Here is a 19,184-nt window from a genome sequence, read left to right as displayed (position 1 = left end):
TTCGGCGCAGGTAACGATCTCAGGGTCTTAGGATATAGCCCCGCATCTGGCTCTCTGCTCAGCAGGGAGCCTGCTTCCTCCTCTCTCTCTGCCTGCCTCTCTGCCTACTTGTGATCTCTCTGTCAAATAAATAAATAAAATCTTTTCTAAAAAGAATATATTTTAAAAAATAGTATTCTTAAATATTATTCTGCACTGTCAAGATATTGATTGAGTTTTTGGAAATTCTGGGGATTTTTTTTCTTATGAATCCTATAGTTTTTATCAATAATAGGAAAGCTTATCTAAGACTGTTTCAAGATCCTTTATATATATATATATATATATATATATGTATGTAATTGTAAATGCAGCTATTTGAAAAAACAGATTAGCACTACAGTTTATAATTATTTATTCATAAAGGTTTCTAATTTCAGGGAAAAAAGTATTTTTAACTCACAAATATTAGTAATACTCTTGGCAAACAAATATTATATGATTATACACTTTGAATCCTTTAAATGGATTGTGATGTAGGTATTAGAAAGTTCTTGGTAAATCCTGACTCTCAGCTCAACTGAGAGACCTCTTCTAATAGGCTGTGAATACTCTGGAATCTCTCCTATATATGTAAGGTTTTCTAAAATTATGAGACTTATGAGACTGTCATTAGTTAGTGGAGGGAATGATAGGGAGAGAGAAGGAAAAGTTTTTCTGCCTATTGGTAGGATATGTCAAAATCAATCACCAAATGGGATTAAAAAAAAAAAAAAAAAACAGAAATTACACAGGCTTCCTCCAAACTCAGCAATGTGATTCTGATATAAAGGTCCTATATCATAAGAATCACTATCTCAATGAGCCACTTTATTGCTAGAAATATATATTTCAGTCCCCAAGTTTTTGAGGTGATCAAAAATTTGACAACCACTAAGCAAATCAGGAACATATATTAAATCAAACTAGCTGCTTGATGGTTAGTAAATAAAGCATTCAGATAACTATCTTTTCTATATTCACTACATATTTTCTTGTGTTATAGTCTTTACTCAAACTTGCTATTAATTTTAAATTATGCACATTAATATTTTCAGAATAAATATCTAGGAATGAATTATCTTTTTCTTAGAATTTTAAACATTTTCAATTATCTTCTTAACAGAGTATGCCAAACTGATTATAGGATGATTTGGGTGCTTAAAACTAGTCTCCACCTTAAATTATAAATTTTGGGAATCTCAGGATTGGGTTTGTTTTATGTTCCAACTTCAGCACTGTGTTTAGTACATTGTAGACAATGAAATTTTTAAATGCAAGAAGATATTTATAGGTAAAAGAGACAACTTCACAATTTATTGTGAACTTTATTCACATTACACAATAATAACTTATTATATAGAAATTCTAGGATCTTTACAAGTCAGACAACTTAACCTAATTATAGTTTTTAAACAGAGCCCAGGATGCCTGGGCGCTCACTCGTTAAAACAGAACCCGCTAGGAGATATTAATTTGAAATAGTATGAAGATAATAACCAAAAATCATATAACACTAATAATAAACAAAACGCATATAAAATGTCCTTAAAATATATATTAAGGGGTGCCTGGGTGGCTCAGTGGGTTAAAGCCTCTGCCTTCAGGTCAGGTCATGGTCCCGGGGTCCTGTGATCAAGCCCCGCATCGGGCTCTCTGCTCAGCAGGGGAGCCTGCTTCCTTTCCTTCCTCTCTCTCTGCCTGCCTCTCTGCCTACTTGTGATCTCTGTCTGTCAAATAAATAAATAAAATCTTTAAAAAAATAAAATATATATTAAGCTAATAGTCTGTTATGATGAAAAGCCGATACTCCAGCAATGCCTACTAGTAAATTGCAGATACATATTAGTTTCCTCAAACTTAAGTTGTTTTTTTAATAGGAAAGTAAACATTAAAGCCATAATACTTACCTGGTAGAAGTAATTTGTTAATGCTTGAAAATAGGCAAAGATCATTCTTACTTAAAATATTAGATAATATGAAACTATTTTATTAAACATTACCATTATTTGTTATCACAAACTGTTTTTTAAGGAGGATGACTGGGAGCTTGCTGCTAAGTCAAGAAAGAACTGTTTCTGTCATCAGAATGGCAGTAAACAAGCAATACAAAATTACAGTTGTGTAAACAAGCTAAAGATTAACGGTTCACACACTGTTTTCCTTTCGTTGGCCCCTTTGGTAGGTCAAATGACCGTGTAGACCACCTACTCACAATCTCACCACACACGGACGCTAGCTCTAAGTTTTCTCACTCCCTCTTCCCTCAACTTGATTTTTATCACTTAATGTTACAGGCAAATGAAAAATAGAGGAGTCAATGAATGGAAAGAAGGGGAAAAAAAAAGTCTAGCAGTCTCTCAGGTATTCTTTTGCAAGGTGCTAATCATGTACCTAACTTGTGTAATGCTTCAAATTTAGTTCTAAAACCAGCAATAGCCGACTACAGAAATATTAACATTAATTATACTGCTTTACTAAATGCCATTTAATTTTTCTTTGTGAATCAATAAAATTTATTCACAGCAGTAAAATAATATAATAGTAATTGATGTCTATGGATTGATATCTATATCTATGATATGTATTATTTGAGATTTCTCAGAAACTTAGAACTTTAAACAAGAGCACCATTAAATATAATCCTATGCTTTCAATTCCACCCTTTTCTTCCTCTTTAGTGATGTTTTCTGAAAAAAACTAACTGAATCTTTGGCTGAAAAATGATTTTTTTTTTTAAATTAGGCCCTGTATTTCCTAGATTCATTCTCTTCCTTTAAAATCTATCCTCTTTCCTTTTTTAACAGAGAGAGTTACTTACCTTTAGCCTTAATTTGGACTTCTTACATTGAAGTTTAAACACAAAATGGAACACTTTTACTTAAAGAACATGTGTTTGAAAGTTTAAAAAAATGCATTAGCACACTGCACTGATTTAATAATTGGAAAAATATTATAGTTTATTGTTTTATGAACTTGTCATCAAGCTTGGTATACTGCTACAGCATTTTGCTTAGAACCCACAGATCTATTCCTTATGGGAGGTATTTTAAAATGCCTTCTCTCTTTTATAGCTATTAGGTAATTTTACTAAGCAAGAATTTTTATTCATGTTTCCAAAGTGCATTTTTTCCCATAAAGGTAGAGAATCAGCAGCAATTTAGTTTATTTTGCAAAGCTCTGTGAGTACTCTAAAAGCATCCCTTCAAAGGCAGATAGAAACTAAAGGTGATAATGAGTGCATCCACATGGAAAGAAAAGATCTCAAAAGAAAAAAGAATTATAAAACAAAAATAGCTCTAGACTAAAAGATATTTCCTGTTTCTAATTTAGATGTATTATAACTTTACAGATTATTTTCCCCAAAACATCTTTTATCTGGTATCTTTCCAACTTTTATTTTGGAAAAAAAAAATTCTGATTCTGTCCTTTACAAAAATCAAATAGTAGTACTTGTTTTCTTTTTAGTAGATTTACAAATATTAGAAAATTTTTATTTTCTACCACACAGAAACTGTGTCTTTTTAAAGAATCCTGATGTTTTTTACAAAATGACAAAGGACAAATAAGAACAAAACAATGAGCTAATAGAGTAACAGTCCAAAACACCAGTTTGGGGTGTCACAGGAGTATATTCTCTTTGTAGAGGAATCTGACAAGCGTTCCCTCAGAGGCATAAAGAGGCAGAAAAATGGATGTTATACAAAGAAAAATGAAGTCAATTGGAAGCAGAGTAGAGAAAGTGAAGCAAGCCAAGTTAGGCCATTAAGTCAAGAAAGAAAGAATAGTAAGATGAATCAATGTAATATTGAATACCAAAAGAAGAACATTTATTTAATAATAATACAATGTTTGAAATTAATTTTTCATAGAATTCAATATTTCAGTATTTATGAAAGGGGAAACATCCACAATTATATAAGGTAATGGATCATTCAAAATCTTTTAAAATTATCAATTTTATTCCATTATTAAAAAAATGCTCAGAAACTAGTTTAGTGAGCAGAGAGGACAGAGTTGTACTTTGGGTCTCCTTATTTACACATCTTTACTAGTATGTAGATTATTATTTCTATGAATATTTATTTCAATAGATGTATACATGTTAATCCTCCATGTTAGCTACCAAAGTTAATATAGAGACATATGAATGTAGGCCACCACATTAAAAATCAGGCATTGCATCCAAAAGATAAAAAAAGAAAAAGTAATAATTTGGGGTGCAGAAGTTATCTATCATAATTTTAAATTAAATTTAGTTATCTATATAAGCTATACTATTACATAACTCTATCCACTTATCTATAATTAATATAACTCATGTCACTAAAGGAAAATTAGAGCACATCAGAAACATTTAAAAATTTTTAAAAAATCGCTACCCAAAGAAAACAACTCATACACATATGACCTATTTTTTCTAGTTTCTGTTTATGCAGTTTATCATTATTCTTGTTTTTGGCTTTGTTATTTTATCATTGTTTTATGTACTTGTAATCATGTAATTAGTTTTTTTTTTCACTTAAACATTTATCATAAACACTTTTCATATTAGTATGAATGAACATAGAAGCATTTTCAGTAATAATATAATCATGTGAATATAGCATATCATACTTATTCTCCTATTAATAAATACACTTTGGCTTCTTAATATTTATGTAAAATTTTAGTTTGGGATAAGACTCTGTGATCAACTTAAAAATAGAAGGATAGAACTAAATATTTTCTAACTTACATATTATGAGGATAATTCTAGGTGCTATTTTGAGGAGAAACAGTAAGAATGGAACCTGTTAGGTTGCTAACTGCAAAAATTCAAGTGAGAAATAATGGTGGCTTGGACTAGGTTCACCACAGTAAAAACTGAGAAGGGATTATTCATGAGATAAATATTGCTGGTAAAGCCAATCATTTTTGTAGATGTATTAGACAGTGTAAGAGAAAGAAAGAAGTTAAAAATGATTCCAGAGTTTGAGCAAATGGAGAGAAGAAGAGGCTATCCACTGAGATGCACACCACTGTGAAAAGCTGAATTTTCCAGGGATGAAGGGGTTGGAGTAGGTATGTTTGGCAAGGTCAGAAGCTCAGTTCAAAAAATATCAATTCAACATCCAAGAGAAGATTTAAAGTAAGGCTTGAATATGTGAATCTGAAATTCAGGAAACGTGTATGGACTTGAAATATAAATGTGAGACCCAAGGGCATATAAATGGCTTTTAAAATTCTGAGATCATCCAAGAAGAAACAATAGGGCAGAGTTCTAAAGACTGTGCTTGGGCACCTGGGTGGCTCAGTGGGTTAAGCCGCTGCCTTCGGCTCAGGTCATTGTCTCAGGGTCCTGGGATCGAGTCCCGCATCGGGCTCTCTGCTCAGCAGGGAGCCCGCTTCCTTCTCTCTCTCTCTGCCTGCCTCTCTGTCTACTGTGATCTCTCTCTGTCAAATAAATAAATAAAATCTTAAAAAAAAAAAAAAAAAAAAGACTGTGCTTGGGGCCTCCAGCATTATGTAGCTGGACAGGACGGGAGGACCAGGCAGAGGCCTCAGTGAATGGAGAAAATCCAAGAGTATGACATCTGGCCATTAATAAACAAATACCCAGGGCACCTGGATGGCTAAGTTGGTTAAGCGGCCAACACTTGATTTCCACTCAGGTCATGATCTCAGGGTTGAGAGATGAAGCCAGCCTGTTCTTCTCTCCTTCTCCCTCCCCTCTATCCACCTCCAACCATCTGTGCCCGTGCGCACATGCATACTCTCTCGTTCTCTCTCCCAAATAAATGTCTTTAAAAATATATATACAAACAAAGTATATTAAAAATAAATAGTGATCAATTTAATCAAATGCTAGATATAAATCAAAGCAAGGTAAAAGCTGAGAACCAACCATTGAACCCAGCAACATGGAGACATTTAAAATTTGTTATTTTTCCATTATAAAATTAATACATGCTTGAGAATGGCACATAGAAGACAATAGAAACATTTTTAAAGGGACAAAAAATACAGCTTTGGGCAACTCTGCTAAAAAAAAACAAAAACAAAAACAAAAACCCACAACTGCTGCTGATCTTACTAGAGAATAGACAAGAAGCCTGTAGACAACTCTTTGGGTGAATAGCGCTGAAGGGGAACAGAAAGGAGGCAGAAGATTGGGCAAATTGTTGCAAAGAGTTGTTTTCAGTTTGTTTCTCTTAGGATTGTGGAAACAACAGCATGTTGCTATGCAGATGAGAATGATTCCAGGGAAAGTTGATGATTTAGGAGAGAAAGTGGAGCGGTGAGGGAGGGATAGATAGAGTGGCCTAGGTGAAAACAGGAGACATCTGCTTCAAGCAAGAGCATGGAGAATTCACCTTCTTTGGTGGGCAAAAAAATAAAGAATAGCTGACGGGAAGGTAGATGTGGTGTTGGGAGCTTGGAGAAGCTCCTGTCTGGTTGCTTTTATGATCTCACTGAAATATTCATCAAAGTCATTGGCCAAAAGTGAGGTTAGGGAGAGTTGTTTGGAGTCTGAGTGTTGTGACCACAATTTGAAGTTAGTACAGTCCGCCTAGTTGAGAGATTTTATCTAGCTATTTTCTGCTACCCATATTATTTATATTTTCACATATTAATGTTGCCATATGTCTTTTCAGAATTGTTTTCAAAAAAAAAAGTGAAGCATTAAAATGGATCTCCTTCATCTACTCTCTCATGCACTTGATTCTTTGAACCAATTTTGTAATGCTTATAGCTCAGTTATCCACTTTTTTGAGGTTAACAATAAGAACAGCATTTAGTTCAAAACAGAATTTTGTAAAGCAAGGTAAGAGTTGGGAAGATTGCTAGAAAATATCCAGGAAAGGAATGCTACATGTGCCAAGTGTCTATCAATTAATTTACTCCTTAATTCAGTGTTTCTATGTGTGTGTGTATGAGAGGGTTATAAGTCTTAAGTGTATGACACTCACATGTAATAGAATACTTTCATTGGTACAAAAATTTATTCTATTTATCTATATTATTTTACAAGGCAGAATCATTCCAGAACTCAATGAATTCCTACCTAGGCTGGAAGCATACTGACCTCTGGAGTAGAGGTGAGGCATAATATTTTTCTAGTGGAAAATAAGACCAAGGTAGTCTTCGTTTTACTCTTGTAAGGCTCCTTCTAAGTGTATGATATTAAATAGAAACTAAGTTCATGCGGCATGGGGACAAGTAATCATTTGTTACTCATTTATTGATTTGCTCTTAACTTACCCAAAAATTAAATTTAGAAGTTATAATTTTCCTCCTTTAATTTAAAATACTGAGGTAGTTTGAGCAAAATATGGTCACAACTTACATTTTGTGCCAAGTGTTAATATTTATTTTATCCAAGGGAGTTCTCTTAGCCAATATTTAAAGAACACATATGGTTCTTTTCCGTGGAAAATACTTAATATATGTCTTTAGAAATTTGAAAATAATAACAATAAAAGTAATCTATCAATCGTGTATTTCCATGTGCTCAGACACACAAAAAAACCCAAAACACAAAGAGTTTTATTTTCTTAGATTTTGTCCAGCAATTGTAAAATTCCACTTTTCATTTAATTTGGGAATTATTTATTTTACCATTTTGATTACATTTTTATCATTAATTTTCTTAGTTGTTTTGATTATCTTACCTCATTTCTTCATTCAAAAAAAGTAATGATAATATTATTTTAAGTTGCCAAGATAAGCTAAGCCATACCACTACTTTTTAATACTTTATTAAATATATAAAATGCATTCACTCATTATAAATAATGAGGTTGCAGATAGTGTACATATAAAACCAGTATTTTAAGTTATCAAAGTTAAACTTTAATAAAAGGCAAATTAGAATTACAAGGTTTTCTAAAATTTTTGCCATTTCTTTATTTAACTTTTCATTTTTAAACATGACTTTTTTTTTTTAATCTCATGACATTCTTTTTATCTCCATATGTGGAGAACTGTGAGGACCATGTTGAATGGTATCATCATTTTTTATTTCAGTTTCACTTCATCACATTTCATAGATAACAATGGAAAGAAAGAGAAATCAACTCAGAAGGACAAGACACGAAACGATTAAGTATATTAGTTTAGATTAAATATAATGGAAGCATCTTCAAAGAAGAAATATATCATATGCATAAGAAAATATGAAATAGTTATGACCTCTCTAAAGTCCTCTGGATAAGAGTTTCCCCACACATTTTAGAAACTTACCTCTTTTATTTGAATGGTACCAGAAATTCCATGAATTTTTTTAGGATCTAAAACATGTTCCTTTGTAATAAATGAGTATTTCTATCTATTAAATCAGTGCATTACTTCAGGAACTTAAATGTAAGAGGATTCAAGTGTTTAAGGAAAACACATGTAAATAGATTTTAAATATATGCACTTTGGGAAAAAGTTTATAGCAAGTAATAATAGTAGAAAGTAGTTTAGGAATAAATGTGATACTCAATCACATATAACAGATTGTAAAATTCTCTCAGCAAGACTCTATGCCTCATTCTGCATTCTGCTTACCATATCCTGGATGCTTTTTTTGATCACTTCTTTCCACGTAAGATCATACTGGGACAAATGCTGGAATCCATAGAGACAGCCTAAAATGGATTAAGAAAAGAAAGAGGGGAGAAGAAAGAAAGAAGGAAGGAAGGGAAGAAAGAAGGAAGGAAAGGGAGAGAGAAAGAAAGAAAGAAAAAGAAAGAAGGAAGCTCATACATTATTTACATTAATAAATGTAGGTTGGTGAATAGTCAAATTACCACTTAAAATATTACATTTTATTTCTATAAATTAATTTAAAACACTATACTATAATACTATTCATTTTCATCAGCAATATAAGAACCATCATTTTGTTCTTCACTGTTAAAAAATCTATAAGGAAAGATTATTTTCAAAGAGTATTTGAATATGTGTTCCTCCTAATTTGGTGAAAAATAATACATTAACTGATAGAAATAAATAGAAACAAAATGTAATGAACAAGATCACATAACCTACTTTGAACATTGAATTCTTAGATATTTTGATCTGATATCATAAGTATAAATTTAAATAGAAAAAATATCAATAGTTTATGTAAAAGAAATCATATTTGAAAAAAAAAGTTAAAAGGTTGTTATCCTGTGCATTTTCATGACATGATCCTCTCCTTAGTCAGCCTAGACACATCTGCTTCAAAGAATTAAAATGTTAGAGTGGAGTGTAAAGGAAAATAAAACACCAATATTCAAATTATATTGCAGCTATGAACTTTCAAGAAAATATCAGACTTAAAAGTCTAGCATTGCTGATGAAGAAATTAGTTTTTAATTTTTTACCTCCCATTTTAACCAATCAAGATCCAAAGGCTTTGAACCAGACAGGCTGTTAGGAAGAAATAACCAGACACTCTGAATCTGCTTGTTACGGGGAAAGTACCAGGCAAAGAAGCTGTCAGATAGATGCCCTAATATCTCTCTCTAGATTTGACCTTCTGGAGTGAATGTGTCGTTTGATTAGAAAACTGAGGACAAGGAACTCCCATTCAGTTTTCCATTTGGGACACGTGGAAAAGATTGCTATGAGAAGGACCTTGTGACAGCTTGAAGAGTATCATTACAGTTATGGGAGGCCATAGGGAAATAGATTCTGGAATTAGCTTCCAAGCTTATCTTAGTTCCCATGTGGCAAGAACCTTCTGTGGTGGAGTAGAGTGCCTGAACCAAGGATCCATATGGAAGAATGGTAAAGTCTGCAACACATTTAGGGCTGAGTAAGTAGGGAGTCATTGGTTAAGTAGAGAAAAATTACATTTTGTATTCATCAGCCCCAGATGTCAGAAGCAAATTCCAATAGAAGATCCAGAGAATGGACCAAGCCAACCAAATACTGCGGCAGAACACAGAACACCCACTCTGCAGGGGACTGAAACCCAGTAAGTATCTGATGGATGAATCCAAAGACTCTCTTTTTTTTTTTTTTTCTTTGTATGGATATAAATGTCCCCAGTTGACCCTATCTCTGAACTCTACTTACTTAACACCATCCTTGAGAATATCAAGTGCATGGGGAAAGTGGAAATAATAGTCAAGGTCTCATTTTCCAAGGACTGAGTATTTTCTTAGAGGACTATTAAAATTATTGGGTTGGATTAAGTTTTAAATCAAATTGGACCAAATGTAGCTTTTTATTTCCAACTAATCATAAAAGAAGTCAAATATAGACCAAATATAGACCAAATAAAACAAAGAAACATTATTGCTATCTTCTGATTATAACATTTGTCTTCTGATTATAATGTTAGCATCAGTGGCATCTCTGTGACACAAACACCAAATGAGCATTAAAAAACCTGTCGATATTGCAGAGGTTAAAGATTACTAAAACACTCTACGGGAATCAGAAAGGAGAACTAGAGAGTAACAATCATCAAGTTTCTTGGTTAAATGAAACACTGTTTTAAGTATTTTACCTACTTTTTTTTTTCTTTACCCATTTACCATTCTACAACTGAGGCTGAAAAAGTTTATGTGATGTACTTGGTCTCAGACTTCAAAATTTTGACCTTAATATTCCTTTTTTTTTTCTTATTAAGATTTTATTTATTCATTTGAGAGAGAGAGACAGATGGTGGCAAAGATACTGAGAAAGAGCACAAGCGGGGAAGGGAGGGAGGATTAGGCTCCTTGGAGCCTGACATGGGCTCGAACCCAGGATGCTGGGATTGTGACATGAGCTGAAGGCAGATGCTTAAACAATTGATCCAGGTGCCCTGACCTTAATATTCTTTTTCTGAACTGTTCTATTGGGGTGCCTGGGTGGCTCAGTGGGTTGATCCTCTGCCATAGGCTCAGGTCATGATCTCAGAATCCTGGGATGGAGGCCCACATCAGGCTCTCTGCTCAACAGGGTGTCTGCTTCCCCAGGCCCCTCTGCCTTTCTCTCTACCTACTTGTGATCTCTCTCCCTGTCAAAAAAAAAAAAAAAAAAAAAAAAAAAAATTCTTAAACTGTTCTGTTAAGAGAGTAAATGGTACCGATCACTAACTTTATTTATAGTCATATTTTAATTGCTATATTATATTGTTATTTAAATAGCCGTACTTGTATTGTTCAAGGTGTAGGGTTTAGTTATTTATAAAAACTTTTTCTGTAATAAAGTATAGTTGGAATCAAGTATCTCTGCTTATTATTTGGTTCAAAGTAAATAGATGAGTATGGGCAAGAGATGTTGAGATTGTAATTTGTTAGAGAAAAAGAGCTGTATTTTTTTTTAATTTTTTAAATTTTTTAATTTTTTTAAATTAATGTACAATGTATTATTAGCCCCAGGGGTACAGGTCTGTGAATCACCAGGTTTACACACTTCATAGCACATACCTTCCCCTACTTCCATAACTCCACCACCCTCTCCCTAGCCGCCTCCCCCTGGCAACCCTCAGTTTGTTTTGTGAGATTAAGAGTCTCTTATGGTTTGTCTTCCTCCCGATCCCATTTTGTTTCATTTATTCTTTTTCTACCCCCCAAACCTCCCACATTGCCTCTCAACTTCCTCATATCAGGGAGATCATATGATAATCGTCTTTCTCTGATTGACTTATTTTGCCTAGCATAATACCCTCTAGTTCCATCCATGTCATCACAAATGGCAAGATTTCATTTCTTTTGGTGGCTGTATAGTATTCCATTGTTTATTCCACATCTTCTTTATCCATTCATCTGTTGATGGACATCTAGGTTCTTTCCATAGTTTGGCTATTGTAGACATTGCTGCTATAAACATTCAGGTGCACGTGCTCCTTCAGATCACTCCCTTTGTATCTTTAGGGTAAATACCCAGTAGTGCAATTGCTGGGTCATAGGGTAGCTCTATTTTCAACTTTTTGAGGAACCTCCATGCTGTTTTCCAGAGTGGTTGCACCAGCTTGCATTCCCACCAACAATGTAAGAGGGTTCCCCTTTCTCTGCATCCTCGCCAGCATCTGTCGTTTCCTGACTTGTTAATTTTAGCCATTCTGACTGGTGTAAGGTGGTATCTCATTGTGGTTTTGATTTGGATTTACCTGATGCCCAGTGATGTGGAACACTTTTTCACGTGTCTGTTGGCCATCTGGATGTCTTCTTTGCAGAAATGTCTGTTCATGTCAAGAGCTGTAATTTTTTTAAACCTAGAAAACTATAAAAATAACTTTTATAACATTATATAAAAACAAAAAACACATTTATCTCACCCCCAAATTATGAGATAACTACATTGGAGGTTAGAGGGATGAACTGAATTTATTTGAAGAGCTTCAGTTCCCTACAGTATTAGGGAAATAATACAATAAGCACACCGAACTTGCAATAGTATAATTTCATTTTTTTAAGATTTTATTTATTATTTATTTGTCAGCAAGAGACAAAAAGCACAAGCAGGAAGAAATGCAGGCAGAGGGAAAAGCAGGCTCCTCATCAAGCAAGGACCTTGATGAGAGACTTGATCCCAGGACCCTGAGATCATGACCTGAACCAAAGGCAGACATCTAACTGACTGAGCCACCCAGGCATCCCATTCAATAGTATAATTTTAACACGCTAGCTGCATGATGAAAATGGAAATAATTTCTATTAATAGATTCTACATTAGTGGGTACATAGGTGCCTCAGTCACTTGAGCCTTTGACTCTTAATTTTGGCTCAGGTCATGATCTCAAGTCTGTGGGATCTGGTGTGGTGGGGCGGGCTCTGCTCTCAGCAGGGAGTCTGCTTGTCTCTCTCCCTCTGCTCCTCTGCTCCTCTCTCTTGCTCTCTCTCTCTCTCTCTCTCTCCTTCAAATAAATAAATAAAATATGAAAAATATGATTCTACTTAATAGAGCTAATAATTTCTATTAATAAATTCTATTAAGATGGATAAAATATCTGTTATGATTGATCTTAAGAGAATATTTAAGACCTCACAAAAGCTATCGATATACTTTCATTCAGTGAGTTCTGTTTTATCACTAGGTTTCCTTAAGTGGCCATGCGAGCACATCCCAAAGTTATCCATTACACATGCACACCCAGAGTTTCAAAATAGTAGACAACCAACAAAAGTGTTTTGTTATAATCATAATTACAGGTATAGCTAGAATATATAGGTTTAGGAACAAACACACATTATTCGTTAAACGTTTAACTAAGTTTATGGAGACAGAAGTACCCAGGCAAATTTTAAACTGGTTACAGAGCATTCAGAGTAAAATGGGCATAGGTCTATGTTTTTTTGGGAAAAGTAAATCATTTTCTTTAAAGGAGTTTCTCCTGTAGATTTCCTATTAATTTTTATTGTATTCAGTGCATATATTAAGCTACTGTTATTGATCTTTCAAATCTTAAAGGTAAGGTACAAACTGAATTATAGAGTATGTAAAATTTGTATTATAAAAAGTCAATGGAAGGGGCGCCTGGGTGGCTCAGTGGGTTAAAGCCTCTGCCTTCGGCTCGGGTCATGATCTCGGGGTCCTGGGATCGAGCCCCACGTTGGGGTCTCTGCTCCACAGGGAGCTTGCTTCCTCCTCTCTCTCTGCCTCTCTACCTACTTGTGATCTCTGTCTGTCAAATAAAAAAAAAAAAAAAAAAGTCAATGGAAGACAATGTTGAGATTCCTCAAAGTTAGGACTTTTGGAAGTAAGTCATCTGAAAACAAAACTGAAATATATAATAAAAACTATTATTTTTTAGAAGAGTGAGTGTTCAGTAACATAACTGGAATAAACAAGATAATATTAGAAAACAAAACTAATAGCTATAAAAGAAAAGTAACCTGCAGTTAGTTCAAAAAGATTATTTTCCAACATCAGGTATATTTATTTTTTAATTCTTTCGTAAAAGTTAAGAGACCTGATTCCAAGTGAAAGAAAATAAGTAAGAAAATATTGTTCCTACTCTAATTTGAACTCTAAGGTAAGTAAAAAGTCAAGTGTAAAAATTTTTGGATTGAGACTTTGGAAACTGAATTCAAGTTCTGATGTAGTCACTGGTTAGCCCTTGAGTAAACAACTTAACCTTTCTGTGTCAAGGTCAGAAAACAAAGATGTTAAATTACGTTATCACCAAAGTAGCTCCCAACATTAAACATCGATGACTCTGGGACTTCCAAAAGTCTGGAAAAAGTATAAAAATTGAGCTAAATTATTTACTGGTGAAAGCAACAATGTAAGATAAAGGATTTTACTGGAGAAGATTTCTAAATCTTCTGTAGTTTGCTTAATGATGAATCAGCAAAATTTAATTTAATCCTCTCAGACAAACATGGGAAACAAAATGCCAAATAATTTCCCCATCTCATTTACTGAAATTTCATCCAGATGTACAGTTTCATCCAGACATACAGTAGAGACAGTTCAACCCTGGCTGTGCAGAGAGCAGTTGGTGATGAGAACTGGGCACGAACTATAGCCCAGCCCTTGGCGTAACAGCCGGGCATACTGCGTGAATGTTGAGTCTTACTCTTTGCTGTAGTCATGCTCACATGCAATACTTTAATGGAAAGGAAACTGAAACTGTCTCTTTCTTTCACACACACATACACATGCACACAACTTTGCTTTCCACGATTCAGATGCCTCTGAAATATTTAGAGCCATTTCAGCAAAAAATTAGGAATCATTCCATTTACCATCATCAGAAATTAGATAAATGTGACTCTTGCAAATGACCAAAAAGTAGAATTAAAGACATGTGTGTTCATTATTGTTACATCAGGCAAGACATAATAGTTAGGCTATCTGAGAAATTGTTCAGTCATTTATTGAGAATTTACTGTAGCCAACACCTGTGGGAGGCTATGGGGAAGAGCAAAGGTGGAGATGGCCTCTGCTGTCAGAGAGTTTCCAAGTGAAAAAGACACACGCATTAACAAGAAGAAAATAACTTAGTAAAAGAGTGGTTAAGATGAAAGAGAAATCAGAAAAGCTGAACCGAATTAAGGTAAGCCCCAAAAAAAGGAATTTAGAGTTTCACAAATTCAGACTTCAGGTGTGATTGGTTCAAGGCTCAAGCAAAGGGACCTGGCCTTGGTTTTCTCACTCTGTTTCTTTCTGTTTCTGGCTTCTCAGATGTTGGTTCTGATCTACCCCTCAGAACTATAAGGTAGTTGTCCATAAATCATAGTGGGTAAAAGTTTCTCGCTCTTACTGCTAAACAAATGTCTATGGATCGACTCTCTGTTGCTCAAATTTAAATATGCCCACACTGGAAGCAACAACTGTGGAGCTGATGCACTCAATACAAAAAAAAAAAAAAAAAAAGATTGAAAATGAGAGGGACATAGGCCAAAGGAAATTTCTGGAATTGCTGTACAGAGAAAATTGATGTTGAGACACACACACACACACACACACACACACAATTGAACGCCCCATTTAAGGGGCAGAGTAAAGAGGAGATAAGGCTCTTGATCTAAATCAGATTGTCTGGAATTAAATCTGGTTCAAACTAAGAAATACTTTAATTTTCATAAGCCTTCTTTTCTCATGAGTTGAATGATGATAAAAACAGTTAAACAGCCTAAAACTATTTGAGGATTTTGTGACAATTTCTGTTAAGAGTTAGCACAGGCATGGTAGTTAGTAAGTAGTTCATAAATATAAACTATAATTATTCATTTAGTTTTCTAACTGCTTCCTTTTTATGCAACATGAATTCTGCCCTTTATTGCTTTCAATGATAACTTAAGTTCAACTATTAAATTTTCATTCCATCATTTTTCCTTACCTCAAACACCCCCTATTGCCACATAATTTTGAGATCCTCTTATGTTATGCTAGCATCTCAACCTTAGCCTGCATTTTTTATGACTGCTCTATCATATTTCATAGAGGTTGTAGCTGTTCCAGCTAGGTTATGCAACAATAAAATGGGTTTCAACAATAGATGCTGTTTGCACTCACATTGTATGATCATGTGGCTTTGCTTGGATCTAAAAGCTCTTCACAGTGGGAAACTGCTCCCTTGCAGTCAAAGAAGAACACAATAGTGAAGCTAGGTAACATCCTTTCAACTTTCTTTTCAGAAGTAGCACCGATCACTGCTCATGTTTCTTTCACTAAAAGCATAATTAAGGCTGACATTAACAGAGCAGGAATATATAATCCTCCTTGCAGAATAGAGTTAATACTTTGATAATAAATTATGAAATCTGCTACAGGAGGCAAGCTTTTTTTTCCTTCTTTCTCTTTTTATGGACAAATATTCTCAACACCTGAGGATCATTTAGGGATATTTTTCAATCCAACTGTTACCCACAATACCGACTTTAGTTAAAGATTCAGTTCATGTTGGTTCACAAACTGGCCCCGTACACAGAGGTCAAGAAGAGACTGTGGACAGAGTCAGGCCACTCTGGACTGATAGTTGACAGTATTAATAAGTGAGAAAACTTACTTAGAGACTTATCCTGAATGGCCACAAGATGAGTAAATCTCCACATTGATCCACCAGAATCTTAAAAATTTATATAGGCGCCTAACTAGGTTTAGTCACATATACTCTCCAAATGGTCTCAACAGCACCCTCGTCTCTCCAGGCTACCTCCTTGGAACAGCTCCCACTATGGGAACCGTTAGCAGAATGTACATTCCAAGGGCAGAGGAGGGGTGAGGAGCCTTTGATTGCTGGGGTCCAGCTTGTAGGTCAACCACTGATGACATACTCTGATGAATTCCTCCAGCATTACACCTCTGTGGTTGATAATTACTATTCGAAAGTCCAATGGGATGCCTTATTTATTTATTTAATATAGAATCTTGTGGTTGATTCTGTTTAGAGGTATGCCCTTCCTCCTTAGGAATCATTCTGAATGAATGGATCATTGATATCTTGGAGCGGGGAGAATCCCCAAAGCCCTTCAGTGAGTCTGATGAGATCAAAACTCTTTTCATAATAATTCTATGACAAATTACCTATTTCACTGTGTTAACATTTGTGCTAATTGTATAAAAGCAAGGGTGGGTAAAACACCTTATATTTTGGTACCAATCAAGACAGTGGAATCGAAATATGCTATATTCTTCATTCTTTATTCTTCATTACTGCGCTAATTTATTTAAATCCAATTTCACTTTAATATACCCCTAATGAAGCAGTAATACTAATGAGTCTATTTTATTTATTTATTTATTTCATTTTATTGAAGTTTTACATCTGAACTTCACTCATCTATTTAAGTTAAGAAATGGAAAGTTCACATAAGCATTTCTGCACATTGAAGTAGGATGGCTTTCTTGAAGAAAAACACTTTGCTCAATTGAGTTGTGAGCTGAACTGGCTTTTTTTTTTTTTTTAAAGAAACACCATTTTTACTTGGAAAAAAAAGCAGAAAAAACAAGGTTATTGAGATTTGCATATTTGGCAGACATTTTCTCAAAAATGAATGACGTAGGCATGTAATGTTAAAGAAAGCAACTGACAACCACAGCAAATTTAAGCTTTTAAGTGAAAACTCATAGTTTTAGAAGATTCCCATCTGTTATCATAAGCTTGACAGTGTCTCAATATTTCAAGACTTGTCTTATGAGTTTGGTAGTGATATTAATAAACATGATACTGAAAGTAAAATATGTAAAATACTATTCAGATACTGAAGAGTAAAAAATATAAAGATCTAAGAGATCTCCTTAACTTTGTGAACCAATATTTTCCAAGTAATATGTGTCATACATGGGTAAAAGTTCCATTCAATGTGCAAGATAGACCAATGGGATTTAAATGTGACAGTACTGAAAGATAAAAAATGTATTTTCAGGTTTTACATTACAAATGATTTAAGAAATTACTTGTTGAGTTTTGTGTAATACCTAAGAATAATATCCACTGTTATCTGAAATGGCTATTAAAATGCTTTTACTGGGGCGCCTGGGTGGCTCAGTGGGTTAAAGCCTCTGCCTTCTGCTCAGGTCATGATCCCAGGGTCCTGGGATCGAGCCCCGCATCGGGCTCTCTGCTCAGCAGGGAGCCTGCTTCCCTTCCTCTCTCTCTGCCTGCCCCTCTGCCTACTGTGATCTCTGTCTGTCAAATAAATAAATAAAATCTTTAAAAAAAAAAAAATAAATAAAAATAAAATGCTTTTACTTTTTTCAATTATTTATCTGCTTTCCTTTTTTTCTTCCGTCTTATTCTCCTTCCTACCTTCTTCCTTCCTTTCTCTCTCTCCTTCCTGACTGCCCCCCTTTCCTTTCCTTCCTTTCTTTCTTTCTTTCTTTTTATACTGAGTAACTAAAGATGTTTTAAGTAATTATTGCTGATTAAAAAAATAAATTATGAGTAACTAGTTATATCATTTTGTGTCTATTACACATGCATTTCATATATAACTATAAATCTATCTTATATATGTTTTACTTTGCATTTTTAAATATTGTTGAAAATTAATGAAAGAGATTTTTATAATGGAAAATACACTACATATCTGAGTTCAACTGTGGACTTGACAAATAAGTTGGACACTCAAAGATTATTTGAAGCCTGTCAATATGTGTCAGAATACTAGTTGGATTTTAACCTGTGGAAGTTCAAAAACTAGAATTGTAGAAATCCAGTACAAGAAGGAGCCCAAGGAGTTATTTGGATCTCTTCTCTCATTTTATAACTGAAAAGTCTGACAGGGGATGTTTGGAATACTCATTTGTGATTACACAATTGGTATCAGAGTGAGGACTAGAAAGTAGTATTCTGACACCCATCCAAAACTAATTCATTTCCAGTCCAACATTCCTAGAAGTTATTCACTGGACCATGTGTCCCACTACATTCAAGCACCCCAAATACTTTGTATTTAGACTTCAATATCTTATCATAGCTCAGGATTGGTTGCACTCTCATCTTTAGGCAGGAGGGTTATCCAACTATTTGTATTGGAATGCAGTATTATTTTGTTATTTGTTATTTTGTAGTACTTTTATAAAAGTACTACAACTAGTAATTAAAATCATTGGTTCATAAAATTAGTTCATTTGAGGCAAAGGTGGGAGTTTCTTGTACTTTGCAATCTACAGCGTCAGAGTATTCCCTCCATTCAAAAAGTATTCAATGAAATCTTGTGAAATTGAATTGAACAAAAGTGAATTGAATTGAATTGAATTGAATTGAGAAGTGAGCTACCCGTACTGGAAATTGTGGTAACTCTGTGAGGCCATAAGGAGGC

This window comes from Martes martes, assembly GCF_963455335.1.
Source record: "Martes martes genome assembly, chromosome: 2".
NCBI classification, from domain to species: domain Eukaryota; kingdom Metazoa; phylum Chordata; class Mammalia; order Carnivora; family Mustelidae; genus Martes; species Martes martes.
Note: the sequence above shows the minus strand (reverse complement) of the source record.